Here is a 20,757-nt window from a genome sequence, read left to right as displayed (position 1 = left end):
TATACGCGTGGTGGATTCATTTTGATGTTTGGCAGAACTAATACAATTATGTAAAGTTTGAGAATAGAATAAAATTAATTAAAAAAAAATAAAAATAAAACAAAACAAAACAAAGCAAAATGACAATAACAAACTTCTAATAATCTGTTTTTCTTTCATTACTTGGTCTTTTGGGCTGGAAGTTGAGTTTTTTGTTTTTCTCTTTTGCATGACAGTTTAATAATTGTATTAAAATTGTCTCAGTTTTTCACTATCTTGCTTTAATTTTTTCAGGTATGTCATTTATTCTTTCAATGTATAGTTTAACGCTTCTTTTTCTTGTGTAAAATTTTCCTTAGTCATACTTTTTACATTTGTTCTGTTCCATTTCTGTCCTTTCTAAGAAATTTGTATATATATTGGATTTTGTTTATATTATCTACCACGATCTCTGAAATCTGTTTTTAATCTCTTTCTTTATTGCTTTTAGTTTTGTAAATTTCATCCTTCATAGCTTCTGCTTTTTCCTTTTCGAATTAATTTGTTCTTCTACCTTTATTTTACTTTATACTTCATTTTTTAAATGACTTTTTAATTTTAAAATATCTTTCTCAGTTTCATAACCTCTCTTTTCAAATATTTTGCATATTTGCCTCAGTTTTCTTATGGCAATGTTCCTGGTTCTTTCATAGGCTTTTCCATTTTCTTAATTTCTTTTGGCCTGTTTTGAAATATTCATTGTTAAATTTTCATTAATCTTTTGGACTCTTTTTCCTAACGTATTTTCCTCTTGTGTGGAGATGCAATTTACTGCTTTTTTATTTTTCTTGTAATAATATATAAAATTTGACTGTAATCAGAAGGCTGAGTGCCGAAGAACTGATGCTTTTGAACTGTGGTGTTGGAGAAGACTCTTGAGAATCCCTTGGACTGCAAGGAGATCCAACCAGTCCATTCTGAAGGAGATCAGCCCTGGGATTTCTTTGGAAGGAATCATGCTAAAGCTGAAACTCCTGTACTTTGGCCACCTCATGCGAAGAGTTGACTCATTGGAAAAGACTCTGATGCTGGGAGGGATTGGGGGCAGGAGGAGAAGGGGACAACAGAGGATGAGATGGCTGGATGGCATCACTGACTCTATGGACATGAGTCTCAATGAACTTTGGGAGTTGGTGATGATCAGGGAGGCCTGGCGTGCTGCGATTCATGGGGTAGCAAAGAGTCAGACACAACTGAGCGACTGATCTGGTCTGATCTGATCTGAAACAGCTTCTCATAGTTTTAGAAATAAAGATGAATCAGCATTATAGTTTTGGCTTTATTGCTCTAGAAATCCTTCTTCTTTTGTTTGTGGTCAAAAATATCCTCATGCTTTGAGATATTTTTCCATTTGTTTGTTCATATGCTGATACCAGTCATGTCTTATAGCTATTAACGGTTGGAACACATCCATTTATCCATTTATCTATCGTGGTTCCTGGGGATAACATTTCACTACATTTTTTGTAAATATTGTTGTCTTTATTTTGTTTTACTTAGTTATTTTGTATGTTCAGTGGAGAATTTTGAAGAAATTAAAAAACTAAATTGCTACCACCACCATCTTCCTCTCTCCTATGGCACATAGATTATTAGGGTGCTTCATGCATTTCTTAAGGGTTTGTTTCTCATTGTGTGTTCCAAGGAACACTAGTGCTATAGAAAGTTTAAATAGTTTACATAAAAATGGTGAAATTTGTAGTCAAGTAAAAATTTAAAGTCATGGAATAAACAAAATTGAATCAATTCCTTTACTATATGACATCATAATTTTCAATGTGCTAATGTACCATGTGGATCTTCAGTGGGGGAGTATGTTTTGCTTCATCACACAAAATTCCTTAAGCTTGGGACTCTTGTTTTCTCCTACAGTATTTGTTCTGTATGAGTAAATGGGGCTTCAAAGCAATTCCCTAGCTCTTCCAACTGTGCTTGCCCCATCTTAATTCACAGCCAAAAGACAGCCTTGTCACACTGCTGGAAGCCTGTTAGTGAAAAGTACAATGGGGATCATAGTTTCAGTGTTGGTCTCGTGGATTTTATCATCAGTCGCTTTGTCTTGCTCCTTTGTGTTTTATAGGATTAGCATAGACCCTAGCTGGAAAAGATAAAATGTTTAAATCAAATTTTCATAAATGATAGTTTTTCATCATCTCAAATGATGTTTCTGGCCTTTGATAGTGAGTAAAAAATTACCAGGCAATATTTTCCTATGAAGTCAAAAGTTTTGTGAGAAACTATTAAATTGTATTTGGTTTAAAAGACAACAAACATAATAGTGATAAAAGTAGAATCTATTTTTATTTTTAGATGAGCATTGACTTGATAAGGTTTATTACCAAGACAGGACAGAACGATGCTGATTTGCAGTATTTGTGCTTAAATTTATAAGTATTTCAATATAACATTTTCTGTGTGTGCCAAATAAGATTTTTTAAGTGGGTTAAAATAATAGGGTTTTTAAAAGAAACTCTGTTAGTCATTTCTTTCTCTTTCCACCTTTTCCCTCTCTTCCTTCTTTGTGTTCTTTTCTCCAATTAAGTAACTCCCGTGGAATGTACATACGGTATGTAGTAAGAGAAGACTCCCTGAGTTCTAATAACTATCATTTACTAACTGTGTGATTTGGGAAAGCTTGCTTAATCTCTCTATGCCTCAATTTTCTTAACTGAAAATGAACTCATATAGTATTTCACTCAAGCAGTTTTTTTTTTTTTTGCAGTTAGTACAATGTTCTGCACATGATCCTCAGGAAGACTGGAGCAGAGTACATGAAAAATAAGAACATCCTTACACATTCATTATCCATTCTTTCAGTTGGGCATTTAATTCATCCATTATACAAATATTTGTATAAAGAATCTGCCTGCAATGCAACAGATCCCAGTTTGATTCCTGGATCTGGAAGATCCCCTGAAGAAGGGGTAGGGTACCCTCTCCAGTATTCTTGAGCTTCCCTGGTGTCTCAGATGGTAAAGAACACATCCACCTATAAGGCAAAAGACTTGGGTTCCATCCCAGGGTTAGGAAGATCTCCTGGAGAAGGGAACGGCTACCCACTCCAGTATTCCTGCCTGGAGAATTCCATGGACAAAGGAGCCTGGCGGGCTACAGTCCGTGGGGTCTGCAAGGAGTTGGACATGACTGAGTGATTTTCACTTTCACACAAATATTTGCTGAAATATTTATACAATATTTCCACAAATATTTACACAAATATTTACCCCTTCCCACCTTATAAAAAAGCACATTGCTAAGAACTTGAAATAAAATGCTGAAGAAGATAGACATGTTTTACTCTAGGTTCTTAGCAACGTGGTTTGCACAGAGGGATGTCCTTCTTGAGGAAAATGTGGAGATGTTTAAATATTCTAGCATTCAAAAATCCTTTGTGGAAAAAAAACCACAAAAATAATAATAAAGAACATCTGCCATTATGAAATTATGTACTATGCACCAGTTATACTAAGGTTTTCATGTGAATTATATTGTCTTGATTATTAATAAGGTCTTAAGTTGTAAGTAACATGAAAAAACTCTATATTTTTAAAAAGTTATTTGGAAAAAAAAAATCTGTGCAAGGTGCTCAAAGAATTGAGAAGCATTTAAGAGGGCAAGTTTTAGAAAATAAGCAAGGATACTTCGAGGTTTAGGCAAAATAAATTAAGATTATGTTCTGCCCTTTGTGCTCACCATATATATAATGTGGTCAATAAATATATAAATATATATATAATATAATGTATAATAATGTGTAATATATATTTATAGTACAAAATGGCTAATGTTTTTGAGATATCTATGAATAATAGTTGTATTTCCCTCTCCTTTTGCAATTTTGTTAAAAAGGAAATAAGTGACTTTATATCTAAAGAAGGGAAGAGTTGTTTGTCATTTTAGGTTTTTTTTTTTTTTTGAGAAACTATTTATTTATTTATTTTACTTTACAATATTGTATTGATTTTGCCATACATCAACATGAATCTGCCACAGGTGTACACGTGTTCCCAACCCTGGACCCCCCTCCCTCCTCCCTCCCCATACCATCCCTCTGGGTCATCCCAGTGCACCAGCCCCAAGCATCATGTATCCTGCATCGAACTTGGACTGGCGATTCGTTTCTTATATGATATTATACATGATTCAATGCCATTCTCCCAAATCATCCCCCCCTCCCTCTTCCACAGAGTCCAGAAGACTGTTCTATACATCTGTGTCTCTTTTGCTGTCTTGCATACAGGGTTATCGTTACCATCTTTCTAAATTCCATATATATGCATTAGTATACTGTATTGGTGTTTTTCCTTCTGGCTTACTTCACTCTGTATAATCGGCTCCAGTTTCATATAGGCAAAACACTCTCCTGTCATTTTAATTTTTTAAAACATGTCTGTTAAACAAATTTATACTTTGTTATTCTACTTGATCCTAAGGGGGAGGTTGATATTAGTGAAATGATATATTCTTTAAGCAATTAAAAACTGGAACTGGAATTCATAATTTTATGAAGGTAGTAACAAGATATTTTAAGCATTAAATTTACAACGATGCTATTTTTTGCCTTAAGATAATCCTTTAAAATATCCTCAAGAAACAATCATGGTTCTTTTAAACCCTTGGAATAATTAAGACTTCTGCTAAAAGATCAGAAAAGAGAGAAGTGAAGCAAAGAGCAAGTTGCTCAGTCATGTCTGACTCTTTGCGACCCCATGGACTATGTACAGTCCATGGAATTCTCCAGGCCAAATACTGGAGTGGGTAGCCATTCCCTTCTCCAGGGAATGTTTCCTACTCCAGGGGATCTTCCCAACCCAGGGATCGAACCCAGGTCTCCTCCATTGCAGAGGGATTCTTTACCAGATAAGTCATCAGGGAAGCCCAAAAAGAGAGAAAAGATATCCATTATGTGAGGCAAGAATCAAGCATCCAAATGAAGATCAGTGGTCACTTTTCATCTCAGGTTTTTCTGGGGTTTCCTCAGTGGAAATATTTATTAAAGTTTGCCTTTCTGTAGCCATTAACTCTTACTTATACTAAAGCACTCTGGAGAAGGAAATGGCAATCCACTCCAGTATTTTTGTCTGGAGAATCCCATGGATAGAGAAGCCTGGCAGGCTACAATCCATGGGGTCGCAGAAGTTGGACACGACTTAGCAACTAAACCACCACCATACTAAGGTAATGAAAACAGAATAGTTCAAATTTCAAAGCTTGGATTTAGTTATTGAAGATAATAATAATTAAAAATATAGTAGCAGTCAAGTTAGGCATTGTAATGAAAAACCATTTTGCAAGTAGCAGCCCTGAGGGAGACCGAATCTTACAAATCTTCAGTGACAAAGAATTTTATGGAAATTTGCATCTTTTAGTTCTAAAAACAGAAGCAACTTCGAGGCAAATGGCTCTTAATACCCCCTGTGAAATCTCAGATTTGGACTTTATCTGTATGATATAATCATTTGAGATTTACAGTGAACTATGGGAGGCCTTACAAATAGCTGTGAAAAGAAGAGAAATGAAAAGCAAAGGAGAAAAGGAAAGATATAAGCATCTGAATGCAGAGTTCAAAGAACAGCAAGAAGAGATTAGAAAGCCTTCCTCAGCGATCAATGCAAAGAAATAGAGGAAAACAACAGAATGGGAAAGACTAGAGATCTCTTCAAGAAAATTAGAGATACCAAGGGAACATTTCATGCAAAGATGGACTCGATAAAGGACAGAAATGGTATGGACCTAACAGAAGCAGAAGATATTAAGAAGAGGTGGCAAGAATACACAGAAGAACTGTACAAAAAAGATCTTCACGACCCAGATAATCACGATGGTGTGATCACTGACCTCGAGCCAGACATCCTGGAATGTGAAGTCAAGTGGGCCTTAGAAAGCATCACTACGAACAAAGCTAGTGGAGGTAATGGAATTCCAGTTGAGCTCTTTCAAATCTTGAAAGATGATGCTGTGAAAATGCTGTACTCAGTATCCCAGCAAATTTGGAAAACTCAGCAGTGGCCACAGAACTGGAAAACGTCAGTTTCCATTCCAATCCCAAAGAAATGAAATGTCAAAGAATGCTCAAACTACCTCACAATTGCATTCATCTCACACGCTAGTAAAATAATGCTCAAAATTCTCCAAGCCAGGCAGGCTTCAGCAATACATGAACCGTGAACTTCCTGATGTTCAAGCTGGATTTAGAAAAGGCAGAGGAACCAGAGATCAAATTGCCAACATCTGCTGGATCATGGAAAAAGCAAGAGAGTTCCAGAAAAACATTTATTTCTGCTTTATTGACTATGCCAAAGCCTTTGACTGTGTGGATCACAATAAACTGGAAAATTTTGAAAGAGATGGGAATACCAGACCACCTGACCTGCCTCTTGAGAAATTTGTATGCAGGTCAGGAAGCAACAATTAGAACTGGACATGGAACAACAGACTGGTTCCAAATAGGAAAAGAAGTACGTCAAGGCTGTATATTGTCACCCTGCTTGTTTAACTTATATGCAGAGTACATCATGAGAAACGCTGGGCTGGAAGAAGCACAAGCTGGAATCAAGATTGCTGGGAGAAATATAAATAACCTCAGATATGCAGATGACACCACCCTTATGGCAGAAAGCGAAGAGGAACTAAAAAGCCTCTTGATGAAGGTGAAAGAGGAGAGTGAAAAAATTGGCTTAAAATTCAACATTCAGAAAACAAAGATCATGGCATCTGGTCCTATCACTTCATGGGAAATAGATGGGGAAACAGTGGAAACAGTGTCAGACTTATTTTTTGAGCTCCAAAATCACTGCAGATGGTGACTGCAGCCATGAAATTAAAAGACGCTTACTCCTTTGAAGCAAAGTTATGACCACCCTAGATAGTACATTCAAAAGCAGAGACATTACTTTGCCAACAAAGGTCCATCTAGTCAAGGCTATGGTTTTTCTTGTGGTCATATATGGATGTGAGAGTTGGACTGTGAAGATGGCTGAGCGCCGAAGAATTGATGCTTTTGAGCTGTGGTGTTGGAGAAGACTCTTGAGAGTCCCTTGGACTGCAAGGAGATCCAACCAGTCCATCCTAAAGGAGATCAGCCCTGGGATTTCTTTGGAAGGACTGATGCTAAAGCTGAAACTCCAGTACTTTGGCCACCTCATGCGAAGAGTTGACTTATTGGAAAAGACTCTGATGCTGGGAGGGATTGGAGGCAGGAGGAGAAGGGATGACAGAGGATGAGATGGCTGGATGGCATCACTGACTCAATGGACGTGAGTCTGAGTGGACTCCGGGGGTTGGTGATGGACAGGGAGGCCTGGTGTGCTGCGATTCATGGGGTTGCAAAGAGTTGGACACGACTGAGAGACTCAACTGAACTAAAGTGATGGAACTCTTGTCTCAAAAACAAACCTTTGTCTCAAAAATTGGCTAAATACACATCTTGTTCAGGTACAAGTAATGAAGAGAGATTGGATTTTTTCATGAGATAGACTTTCTTTTGAACAAAACCAATAGTGTTTTTTATTTCTGAGATGGAGGTAGTTGATATTGTTCTTGTCAGTGAAATAATTGAAGTAAATTCTAAGAACTAGTTCTTTTTGATGATCTCCATCATTATGAACTTGGAAGTTGGGCTTCTGATTGATAGTGTGTATTTTACTTTGTGTTTAAAAGATTTTATTTTAATTAGAATGTTGTTCGAGATATGCCCTATAAAATTTCTCTATTCTAATTTATTACTAATTTATAGACATTCTTTATATATGCCTTTTTCCAATTACTTATTTTCTCCCAGTTTTCTGTTCATCTTTAGGGGATATTTTTGTTAAATGAGCATTTAGATTTTGATATGTTCAAATGTATTACTTTTAGTGACTTCTGCCCTGAGAGACTTTTCTAAGAAATAACTTTGCTTTCACAGAGATCATAAAAGTACTATTATATATTTTCTACTGACAGTTATAAAGTTTAATGTTTTTAATTGGAGTTTTAAACAGAACTAGATCTGGAATTGAGTTTTTGAATACTTTTCAAAATAGATGAAATCATCACCATGCTGCTGCTGCTAAGTCACTTCAGTCGTGTCCGACTCTGTGTGACCCCATAGATGGCAGCCCACCAGGCTCCCCCATCCCTGGGATTTTCCAGGCAAGAACACTGGAGTGGGTTGCCATTTCCTTCTCCAGTGCATGAAAGTGAAAAGTGAAAGTGAAGTCGCTCAGTGGTGTCCGACCCTCAGTGACCCCATGGACTGCAGCCTTCCAGGCTCCTCCATCCATGGGATTTTCCAGGCAGGAGTACTGGAGTGGGGTGCCATTGCCTTCTCCAAATCATCAGCATACCTAAAGTCAAATATTACCACATCAGATAATGAGTAGTTTAACCATTTTTTCACTGGTTTCTATATGCTAAGTTTCTGTATATGTATATTTATGTTCACTCCATCGTTCTGTCTGAGTTAATTAGAGATTTTTAAAGTTAATACATGTTAGGGCAAATATCCTTTCTTAATTTGTTTCTCAGATTTAGCTTGGTTATTTTGAAGTTTATTGTGTATAAAAGTCAATTTGGCAAATTCCATGAAAAGTGATATTCAAATTTTGTTCTATTGAATTTGTATTTTAACTTGAGCTTTAACCAACATTTTTGATACTGTGTCTTCTTATTTTTGAGCAGAGTACATATCTCATTTATTCAAGTTTCAGTGTCCTTTATAGCATTTGATAATTCCTAATGATTTTGCACATCTTAAATTTATTAGGTATCCCATAGATTTTTTTTTAACAAATTGAATCAATTCTATTTTTTTTTAAATAAAATGTGTATTGGTTATTGCTGGTACAATAACTATCAATTTTTATGTAACCTTTTTGTTTAAGTGGAAGAAACATAACTAAAATATCCAATTTGTAAGTGCAATGAATTTCTACACAGTGAAGACCCCAGGACCTAAATTAGAAATGAGTCATTTCAAGAACCTCCAGTCTTCTTTCATGTCTCAATTACCATCCTCTTACCCAAATACTATGTTAATTCTTAACCTATAGATTAGTTTCACTTGATTTTGCACTTTATATAAATGGAATCACACAATGTGTATTCCTTGTGTTGACTTCAGTTATATTGTAATCACATATTAAATGATCACCATGGGGTTGTCTATTTCTGAACTTTCTCTTCCACTCCTTTAGTCTGTTTGTGTGTTTTGTGTCAATTGCATGCTTTGTTTTTTGTATCTTTATGGTAAGTCTTAAGATCTGGTAGGGTGAATCCTGAACTCTTCATCATTGTCTTGACTATCCTACACATTTTTCATATAAATTTTAACATCAGCATATAAATACCCATACAAGAATATGCTGTGATTTTCACTGAGTTGAATTAATCTTATTTGTCAAATTGAGTAAATGTAAAGTCTTTAAAATACTGATCTTTTCAGTTTATGGAATTTCTGTCCATATGTGTTCCATATGTGTTATTTAATTTCTCTGGTATTTTTTTTCTCTTTTTTTGTATGGATACCTTGGGCATCTTTTGTTAGACTTATTCTTAGGGTTTTGATTTTTTGATCTTTTTGTAAATGGCATTTCTTTATTCTAGGGTATAAAATACAATTATTTTTATTTATTGACATTTTAATTATTACTGTAGATGCGAAGGACTCAGAGCTTTTGTTTTTTTTAAGATTTTATTAAAATGTTGAGTCAAATATATTTGGTTTTTGAAAAACTAACATGTATCTAAAATAAGCCTCAAATTTCTATATCCCAAGAACTTAACTAAGTGCTTGTCACATAGTAGGTAATCTATAAATGATTACTGAATGGACAATGATTCTCTTTACAATGACTTTGTATAACATCATTGATTAAATGCTTCTTAAAAATTATTCCTGGAGGCTCACTGCAACCATTTTATGTAATATTGCACTCAGTGAAATAGACATTGCTAATTGCTATATTACCTGTTCAGCTCCCCTGCCTTTTTTTTTTTTTTGCTATGTATTAATTTTGTTTGGAGTAACAGTGTGTTTGGACCTGAGTGTTGGATGATGGTTCCCTTACAGCCAGAAAGGATGAAGCTCTGAATCGTGAAATCTGATGCCCTAGTAAAAAAAGTTAGATAAGTCTAGATTCTCCATCATTCTCCCATTATTCTTCTACCTTGGGCTTGAACTTGGTGTCTTGAGGTTTAAGAATCATTACAACAGGTCAGTATGAGGTGAGGTGTTCACATGCCTTTGGTAGATCAGGGAGGTAGAAGGAGATGGAACTATTGTGTTATCACCAAGCAGCCAAAAGAATGTCATAAACTGTCTCTTTCTGAATTTTCTCATTTGTGAAAAAAAGAAGCCAACTTTGTTAAACTCACTATTATTCAGATATCTGTTCGTTAGAGAGAGATGCATTAGTGTGTCACATAGTTGGATAGTACTGAATGTATTACTACTGAGATCAAAATAGCACTGACCAAAAGACAGCTCTTATGAATTCATGATCCTCTTAGGGTCCTGAGACAGTTCAACAAAAATAATATGGCAAAACCAAGGTGGATGAGAATGAATGCTGAATGATGTATAACAGCATTGCATTTTATACTGGAATGGTAGATCTCATTTTTTAAAGATTTATTTAACAATATACAACTTATTCTCTAAGGCTAAATTTGAGCTTTCTTCCCCTAAAGTCTTCCTAATAATCAAATCTTAACATTTTTAGCCTTTTAAAATTTTACAATAACATTTATTAAGTGCATAAGAGTTCGGGCTAACATTATCTTTGTGTATGTGTTGAACCTCTTTTACAGATGTAGGCATGAAGATTAGAATACCACATCTTGCCTTTCTTGTTCTAATGGCAGACTTTTCAAACCTTCACAGCACCATTTCCCTCTAACATTAGTATAACCGTAAGCTCCTCTTTAACACAGACATCCAAGTGGTTACTACTACATTATCAGAGTTGTAATGCTAGCCATAACTTGATATCATAACTAGATCTGTAATTTAGTTTTTAATACTTTTCAAGATGGAAAGTCATCACTTTATGAAAATGTTGCCACATCAGATACTGAGTAGTTTATCCATTTTTTTGCTGGTTTCCTATACACTAAGTTTCTATATACATATGTTTAGGGGCACTCTGCTGTTCTGTTTGTCTCTGAGTTAATTTAAGATTTTTAAATTTAATACACGTTTGGACAAATATCATTTCTTAATTTGTTTTTCAGATTTAGCTTGGTTATTTTGAAATTTATTGTGTGTAGAAGCCAGTTTGCCAATTCCTAACTTGATATCCGGAGAAAGCAATGGCACTCCACTCCGAAGCGGCAGCAGAAACAACTTGATATCCATGACTGAGCTAAAATGTAAACATTAATATCATAGATTGTATTGGTTTTATCTTTGTTTCTTACATACAGATTGTTTTTACCCTTCTCCTTTTCAGTTCAGTTCAGTTGCTCAGTCGTGTCTGACTCCTTGTGATCCCATGGACGGCGGCATGCCAGGATTCCCTGTCCATCATCAACTGCCAGAGTTTACGCAAACTCATGTTCATCGAGTTGGTGATGCCATCCAATCATCTCATCCTCTGTCCTGCTCTTCTCCTCCTGTCTTCAATCTTTCCCATTAAGTATCAGGGTCTTTTCAAATGAGTCAGTACTTAGAATCAGGTGGTCAAAGTATTGGAGTTTCAGCTTCAGCATCAGTCCTTCCAATGAATATTCAAGACTGATTTCCTTTCGGATTGACTGATTTTCTTCTCTTTTTACATGTATTCAATTGACTGTTGTTAATAGATCTTTAGTAATATAGGAACTGACAATATAGATGTTTTTGCAAAATCATATGTATATCACAATGGCTAACACTATAAGACAGGACTGAAATATGAATAAAGCTTACTTTATACTCGAGTAATCCTGCAAAAATGATACATTTTCAGGTTCTTGACTATCTTCTTTTTACATAGAAATAGTCTGTTAAGCTGGCAATGTTAGTTTTCTTTTCTATTAAGTTAGCACATCAAAATCTTCTATCAAAATGAATCAGTTCACAATGAGCAATAGATCTAGACGAGAATTGGATGATATGGGAGTGAAGACAAATTTGTTCCATTGCTAATGGACCATAAGGTCTAAAGTCAGACTAAGAAGGTGGATTTGTTTTGACATAAAGAGCATTATACTTGAAGTTAGAAAAAGGAAGTTTGTAAAGATATTATTCTCATTTTATAAAACATAAACCAAAGCTTAGATATATTTTGAGGCTCTAAATTATGTAACTTATGCTCTACCTGGACTACTAACCTATTTATCTAATTCATTTCATATGCAATGTAATTACATACATATAGATGGAAATACTACATATTTAGCCCAGCTAGTTTCTTTGTTATTTCCTATATACTTTCTGCCCTTTTATAAGTTTTATGCTTTTGTGCAAACCTTATCTTCAGTCTGGAATGCTTTAACCTATTTAATTCATGTCATTATTTGCACATCAGTATACTTGTAGCTTTTCTATAAAGCTTTATGTAGGCCCTTGATAAAAATGAACCTCTTATCTGTGTTTCAAGGTCATTTCTTTTGTAGCATTATCTCAGTACACATTTATACATTTCTTCCTGTATTGACATATGTTATCTATATATATATATAAGCTAAGCTGTAAATGCAATAAGCATTCACATACTCTTCCATTCTTTTCTGTACACACCACACTATCAAGTATTATGCCTACGAGGTACTAGTGGCTAGATACGCCATTTGGTGTATTTATCAATTGTTACCTAATAACATCCCTGAGGCTCAGTGGTAAAGAATCTACTTACCACTGCAGGAGACATGGGTTTGATCCTTGGGTAGGGAAGATCCCCTGGGGAGGAAATGGCAACCCATTCCAGTATTCTTGCCTGGAAAATTCTATGGACAGAGGAGTCTTGTGGGCTACAGTCCCTGGGGTTGCAAAGATTTTGACATGACTGAGCAATTGAGTACACACATCAGTTCAGTTCAGTTCAGTCACTCAGTTGTGTCCGACTCTTTGTGACCCCATGAATCACAGCACGTCAGGCCTCCCTGTCCATCACCAACTCCCAGAGTTCACTCAGACTCATGTTCATTGAGTCAGTGATGCCATCCAGCCATCTCATCCTCTGTCATCCCCTTCTCCTCCTGCCCCCAATCCCTCCCAGCATCAGGGTCTTTTCCAATAAGTCAACTCTTCGCATGAGGTGGCCAAAGTATTGGAGTTTCAGCTTCAGCATCAGTCCTTCCAATGAACACCCAGGACTGATCTCCTTTAGGATGGACTGGTTGGATCTCCTTGCAGTCCAAAGGACTCTCAAGAGTCTTCTCCAACACCACAGTTCATCAATTCTTCAGCGCTCAGCTTTCTTCACAGTCCAACTCTCACATCCATACATGACCACTGGAAAAACCATAGCCTTGACTAGACAGACCTTTGTTGGCAAAGTAATATCTCTGCTTTTCCATACACTATCTAGGTTGGTCATAACTTTCCTTCCAAGGAGTAAGCGTCTTTTAATTTCATGGCTGAAATCACCATCTGCAGTGATTTTGGAGCCCCCAAAAATTAAGTCTGACACTGTTTCCACACACATATGCCTAACAAATTAACTAAAAAGTCAGCATCTTAAAATAACAAAGATTTTATTATCTTTGATTTTCTGGGAAGCAGAAATCTGAGAGAAGTTGAGCTAAGTAGTTTTAATTCAAGGTCTTAAAGATGTGACCACAATTTTATTCTAAGGCTTGATCCACTTCCGAACTCTCTCATGGTTATTGACAGGCCTCAAGCTTTTGGCTGGCTGTTCTAAAGACTTCAGTTCCTTGTGTCAGTGATCCCTTCTGGGGTTGCCTGGCATGGAATCTGAGTAAACAATGAAAGAGAGAGGAGAAAAAAATCCTAAGATGGAAGTCCACAGTTTTTTAATAACCAAATCTTAACAGTGACATACTATCACATCTGCCACATGCTCTTGTCACATTGAACAACTTTGGTGCACTGTGGGTGGAGACAACACAAAGGTTTGAATATCAGGAGTTACAGATCACTGAAGATCCTCCTAGAGGCTGCTTATCTTTCTTGGGAATTGTGATAGACTCAATTTTGTCTCGTTTGAGTCTTAACATGTGCTGTAAAATATATTATTGTTTGTTGTTGTTTTTCAGTTGCTCATTCGTGTCTGACTCTTTGCAACCCCATTGACTGCAGCACGCCAGGCCTCCCTGTCCATCACCAACTCCGGAGTTCACGCAAACTCATGTCCATCGAGTCGGTGATGCCATCCAGCCATCTCATCCTTTGTCATCCTCCTTTCCTCCTGCCTTCTATCTTTCCAGCATCAGGGTCTTTCTCAATGAGTTGGCTCTTTGTGTCAGGTGGCCAAAGTATTGGAGCATCAGTTTCAGCACCAGTCCTTCCAATGAGTATTCATTCCAATGAGTTGATTTCTTTAGGATCGACTGGTTTATACTTTATTTATTTATCTTAAATATACTTGTGTCATAATTAACCAATGTCCCAAATATGTAAATATTAGTTACAAATTCATTTGGGGAAAAAAACACAAATTATCCGACTGTCGCATTTTCTCTGACCTGTCATAGGGTTCAAGTAATGTTTGGTGTGCACGTGTGTGTGTACGTGTGTGCACATGTGTGTGTTTTCACTGCAATCTAAGATATTACACAGTGCCTATTATTAAGAAAGATTATTATCTTAGTTATATATATATATATATATGCATACAGTAGTTACATAAGATTTCAAACATAAATCTTAGTAAATATTAAGGATCATTTTAAAGAGTAATATGAATGCGGTTATATATTGGTACTAAGTTAAAAAAATCAAATTGTTTGCTACTAATTGATGTACATACTACTGTGTTCTTTCATAAAGGGAATTTTTTATTTAAAATTATTTTTAAACAATTTCATAATGTTATGTATCAGTTAAGTAACTTTGTATTGAATGAAGGAAAAATACCTTAACTTTGGGGTCTTGGTCTGTGCATTAAATTACATTTGTAAATGCTTCACTGAACAGTATTTTTCAAATATAATCCACATATAGTAATCATGTTTAAAATATAATTTTTCATAGTTATGACCCATCTGCTCAATACTGATAAGAAGTTCAATAAAGCTAGCTATAAAAATCAATGCTGTTAAATGTTTATTAATTATCTAACACATTGCTTAGCTTACTGAGCACATTTAATACCCCAATACATATTTCAAGGTATATATGGAAATTTTGTACTTAGGTTTAAAGATACATTTTAAGTATCCTTTCAGCTATGTTCTCTTAATCCAAATTTATAAGCATTTCGCTTATTCCATTTAATCTGATCTTTCATTGAGGATACAATTTCGCTGAAGGTAAGGCAGACAGTTTCTATCTGGGGAAAAAAATCTTAAAAGTACATTGTACATTAAAAACCACTGAAGCATAATGGGCTAAACTGCACATGGACCAAATTTCAACATTTGCCAAAATTATCAGTAAATTTAAGACTCATTCTAATTTTCTCAGCCATTATTTTAGACTCCAGTAGCACTAGAAACTGATTTAATCAGGCAGTAAAGCATAAAGTATTCAGGTCAAGTAGATCAGCACAAAAATGTTTTCTAATTCCTTTCATTCTCATCTCGTGGAGGCCTTTTGTCACTAAGATTATTAGTGCTTGGGTTCTAAAATTATTTCTCTTTCCAAGCTGTATTAGTGTGTTTTAAGATAGTATACACACACAAAGCCATTTTAACTATTGAGGAACTAAAATGGAACAATAAAAGTTTGATTCATATCTACTAGCAGCCTTATTTTTTTGCATCTGTACTTCATGATCCTTATTCCATTCCCACCTCTGCCTCTTCATCTAACTTCATGCCGTAACAATAGTAACTAACCTAATGCTCTAGCATCTAACATAATGCCTTAAACACAGTATCACTCCAGAATGCATGTTTTAAAAACATGTTGAAATAGATGTTCACAATTCTGGTGTCAAACTCATGAGGTGATAAACTGAGATGGTTTTGGTTAATAAGTGTGTTTTGATCTTACCATTGTCTTTTTCTGTTAACATGCTATCTAGCAAAGAGTTTATTAATGTTGATCTAAAATGAACTACATAAAATCTTACATACTCAATGCCTTTCCAAGTCATAATGCCTACAATTCTTTCATTAAGGACTTACCTCTCTGAGTTTGATGCTTTTGAGAAGTCTACAAGTTATACTTGGGCTATTTTGATGGCCTAGCCACCTCTGGTTTTCTGGCCATTCCTTAGTAGCCATCAGGATGAGCTTCTCATACTTTTTACATTTGATTATTTCTTTTCTAGTGTAATACTAGTGGCTCTTACATTGCCAGAAGGATAAAATCAAAACTCCATAGTAATATCCACATAGTCTTCATGTGTTTGCCTCAGCTTCTCTTAACAGATTTGCTCCCATGAATGTTATACTCTCTTCCCATCTATCCGTGTACCCTCCTCCATCATGCATCCTTTATTTCTTAATTATCCATTCATGTACCCCATCTATGACCTTATATTATACTCTTACCTATCCCTGTTGAACTTTTCACTGTTTCTGATGTTATCTCAGAACTTTGTATGTTTTATTTGATGTGCCTAGAATTGTGCTGTTGTTTATGTTTTTCAGTTGCTAAGTTGTGTCTGACTCTTGGTGACTCCATGGACCATAGCCTGCCAGGCTCCTTTGTCCATGGGATTTCCCAGGCAAGAATACCGGAGTGGGGTTCCATTTCCTTCTCCAGTTGGATCTTCCCAACCCAGGGATTGATCCCATGTCTCCTGAATTGGCAGGCAGATTCTTTACCACTGAGCCACCAGGGAAGCTCTATGCCTAGAATATCTTCAACCAAATCTTTCCTGTATAATGCCCTCCTACACATTACAAATAATCTAAGCTCATAGTTCATCTCTTTTGTGAAGTTTTCCTGACAACTTCTGGATTTTCTATCTGTCCCAAACCCTACACACCTTTCCCTCCTACCATTTAACTCTTTCTGGGATCCATACTCATATTTTATCTCCCTTCCATTTTTAAAATAATCCAAATATATTCATTTCAGAATTTAATATTAAGCTTAATAACTTAATTCATTTCATAATTTAATATCTTGCTATGGCTAAATTTAAGAAAGAACTCACTGTAAAATGTCTAGTACAAAGCATTATCCTGTATTTATAATTTGTTATTTACTAGCCACTGTAAAAATGATGGAACAAGATGAATCATTAAGAGACTACTCAGGAATATTCTTAGGAAAACTACCTTGAGTTGTAAAGAGAAAACAGTCACCTTTATTCTTAGTTTGAACACATTAGGTAACAAGGAAATAAAAGAAATAAATAAAACAAGGAAATGAAGCAGGGCTAAACTTTATCTAAAATGTAATACTCTTTAGCTGCCGTGTTTTCAGAAATTGATCTAAATGTTATAAATTTTGAGCCTTTTCCGGAGGCTGTTTTCTTGTGATTTCTACATTTTAATCTGTCTACTGTGACACTGTCTCACTGAATCTTTCCAACTCCAAAATGGTTCTTTTAGGGGCTTTAACTTTGAAAAAGCAGAGCAAGTTTTTGGACTGATATGAGCTTTACTCCCCTAGTATCTGTGAGGAGTGTGTGTATGTGTGTGTGTATGTGAGTGTGTATGTGAGTGTGTATGTGTATGTATTTGATGTTACCTGATTAAGACTTGAACATCTTACATATCAAGTAGATATTGCCTAAAATTTATCCATTTTTACCAGGGACTTTATTACCAAGCTTCCTTTTGAAGAAAAGCAAGAGAATTATTATAGAATTAATGTTAGTTATCTTTTCAAACCAGGTACTTTGGGGATGATAGAAGATAGAGCAATATAATATATGTAAAAACAGTAGTAGAACAATTATTTGAAGAATATAAAAGATTATTTTCCATAAAATATTAATTTTGTTTATATTTTACTTATAATCAAATAAAGTGCAGACAGTGTATTCTTTCTCCAGTATAATTACTACAAAGAAAACTTAAATTGCTAATAAGAGGCTAACCGCTTGGGGCCATACACTGCTGATGGATGACCAGGAGATAATGATAAATGAATCTCATTCTAAATTCTGTCAACGAAATAAATCACAAATGTCATCAATTTCATTAACATATTAACGTTCCACTTAACCAGTATACATACCTCTCGATTGCCTTTTCCAAGGGAGCCTGTTTCATTTTAGTCATATTTACCCTGAGCTTCATGGAACTGGAAAATTATTATTAATTGTGGTCACTCTATATAGAGAAGCCTTTTGCTAGGTGTTATTTGTGGGGAACTACCCTCTATTTTCAGACTACATAGTCACTCATCCTTTAGGTGATAAAAACATCATTTCTCAGAAAAATGGGAAAAGTTCTTGGAAAGTATGTACAAGAGGGAGAGTTCCTATTTCTTGAGAGGGTGTTTAGAATACAGATATGAGAATATCTGGCTCATACAGAAGAGAAAATAGTCATAAATAAAATGCCCCTCATGGATATTCTAATAACACTGCAGATTATATTGTGTTGAAAAACACAGATGCTGATAATCCTGAGTTGAAAGTATAGTCAGGTAAATTGGATATTAAAATAAAGAAGGTTTACGTATATCATCTTCAGTTTTTTTCACTTGCATTTTCTTTTTATGAGTGTGCAGAGAATGACATATGATTAAAATTTACATCTAATTAGTGTCAAAGATCTCTTTCATTAGATATAAAATAGCAATTTAAGTGATGAGAGGATTTTGTTAATATCATTGGCAGTACTTTTTAAATAGTGATTGTATTAGCTACGTATCTATGTATTGCTCAAACTTAAAGGTCTTAAAAGTTAATAGGTATTATTCTCATAGTCTCTATAGGTCAGGAATGATAGTTGCTTTGCTGGGCAGTTTTGGCTATCTTCTCTCATGAGATTATAGTAAAAAAATCAGCTGAGACTGCAGTCCTTTGAAAGCCTACTTGGAACCAAACAATTCACTTCCAAGGTGACACACTCCCAGGGATGGCCAGTCAGTGGTGCTGATTGTTTAAAGGAAGCCTCACTCCTTTCTCTTTGGGCATCTTTACAGTCTTCATGATATCCCTGGTTGCTGACTTCCCATGCAGCAGGCCACTCAAGAGACTTAGACTCATTGTTATTTCTGGCACATTCTATCCCTTAATAATCACCTCATCCGGCTTCCATCGAAGGCTCATTGCTACTTCCAGCACCTTCTATTCATTAATAATCATTTCGTCTGGCTTCCATTCAAGAGGATGAGAATTACACTCATTTGTTGAAGAGAGGAGTGCCAGAGAACTTAAGCACATCTTTTAAAGCCACAATGTGGTAAACTAACAATATTTTTATGCATGTTATGTTACAGAATCACTGAAATATAATAAGTCCTATGGTGGTAGGAGGAAACAAACTGAGTTAGATAGACTGAGCATAACAAAGTTCTGCTACTTTAGGAATGGACTTTTTGAAGTGATGAATAAGAAACTGAACCAAGTGAAAAATCTATAGGGAAAGTTCCTAGAGCAAAAGCTGAAAATATCAGGGTGCCTGGATGCACAAGAAGTTAGCAAGGAAGCTGGTAAAACTGCCTTATATATTTTCCTTTAGGCTATTTTTAATTGGAGGATAATTGCTTTATACTATTGTGTTGGTTTCTGCTGTACAACAAGGTGAATGAGCTATAAATATAAATATAACCCCTCCCTCTCCATTAGGATATATTTAAGTGACTTCAATTAACAACTGACATTTTAAAAAGCTAGTATAGTTCTTTAATTAATATAAAAACATATGTTAAGAAGACTTAAGATGAATCTTTCATTGGTTTATTTGAAGCTATCGTTTATGGCGTTTTCTACTGGAAAAGTATACTAATAAGGACTTAATACTTTTCTCTCCAGCTTTTCTAGGAACAGTTTTAAAAACAAACATTTGTTTTATATCTCACAATTTCCTGTTTTCCATAGACATTATTTTACATTGTAGAACAACTTCCTTGAGCATTAACTTTATTTTTCAATATTTAAATTGCAAAATCTTTTATTTTTCTGAAATTTGTCTTCAAGTTCTCCTACTTTTATTTACTCAATTCAGTAGTAAATACTTGAAAACCCATATTCAATTTCAACTTCAGACCTGGATGGGCAACAAAGAGTAGTCCCTTGATGAAAAATTACTTTTTAAGAACATTTATGTGGTATTTATTTGACTCTACCAAAAGGAAAGGCCACATTAGTCAACATAACAAGTACTCACTTAGCTCCCACTATTCTTTTTCCAAAATTAAAAAAAAAAATCAGAGAAATGTAATATGTGAATCTACATGTCCATCTTCTAACATATTCAAGGAAATATTTGCAGAAATTCATAGCATTCATATGTCCCTCTGGAGAAGGGAATGGCAACCCACTCCAGTATTCTTGCCTGGAGAATCCAGCGGACAGAGGAGCCTGATAAGCTGCCGTCTATGGGGTTGCACAGATTCGGACATGACTGAAGCGACTTAGCAGCAGCAGCAGCATATGTCCCTCAGAAAAACAATGAAACCCAGTAACTTGAGTCAAATATGTAATGTATTATAGATTTTGAAACTGTTGAAGGTGGGTTGAGCAAGTCTTTAATGAAGAAGAAATTAAACTTTAGAAAATAAAGAAACTTTTGCCTTTA

This window comes from Bos taurus, chromosome 4 (assembly GCF_002263795.3).
Source record: "Bos taurus isolate L1 Dominette 01449 registration number 42190680 breed Hereford chromosome 4, ARS-UCD2.0, whole genome shotgun sequence".
Lineage (NCBI taxonomy): Eukaryota > Metazoa > Chordata > Mammalia > Artiodactyla > Bovidae > Bos > Bos taurus.
The sequence above is the reverse complement of the archived record's forward strand: the minus strand, read 5'-3'. Positions refer to the sequence as shown.